Below are 355 nucleotides of genomic sequence, written 5' to 3' on the forward strand. Positions count from 1 at the left end.
CCGATTTGCTTGTCGGAACATATCACGAGTGGTTTTAATGAAAATTGTTGAACACTTTCATCGAAGACTGGGACTGTGCATTCAAGCCAGAGGGGATAATTTCGAACAACTGTGAGAGGCAAGGGGACTCACGTTAATCCAGTACCCTGAAGGGAACAGAGAACTACTACGTTTACGTCGTTGTTCCTGGGTATGGCTAAAAGTAGTTCATTACATCACATCTCAACGATGGTGATCTTGAGCGTTTATCTCGAAAAAGTAAAGGTCGGATGGAAAACTATTTCAAGCAAAAGTTTTGCATTTTCTTATGCACAATGCAATGTCATGTTGCAAAATATGGGGTCCTATTTAAAAA

The 355-nt window shown here is 40.3% G+C and overlaps 1 protein-coding gene across 11 annotated transcripts in view; it reads right to left on the bottom strand.

Annotated features, from left to right (window-relative positions):
- Window positions 1-355, bottom strand: part of LOC116849333 (protein unc-79 homolog) — a 736,358-nt gene that overhangs the window by 107,921 nt on the left and 628,082 nt on the right. The gene's annotated exons all lie outside the window — the stretch shown is intronic.

Source organism: Odontomachus brunneus, unplaced genomic scaffold (assembly GCF_010583005.1).
Source record: "Odontomachus brunneus isolate Ranch 3 - 2012 unplaced genomic scaffold, Obru_v1 Obru_scaffold_112, whole genome shotgun sequence".
In the NCBI taxonomy this organism is placed as follows: domain Eukaryota; kingdom Metazoa; phylum Arthropoda; class Insecta; order Hymenoptera; family Formicidae; genus Odontomachus; species Odontomachus brunneus.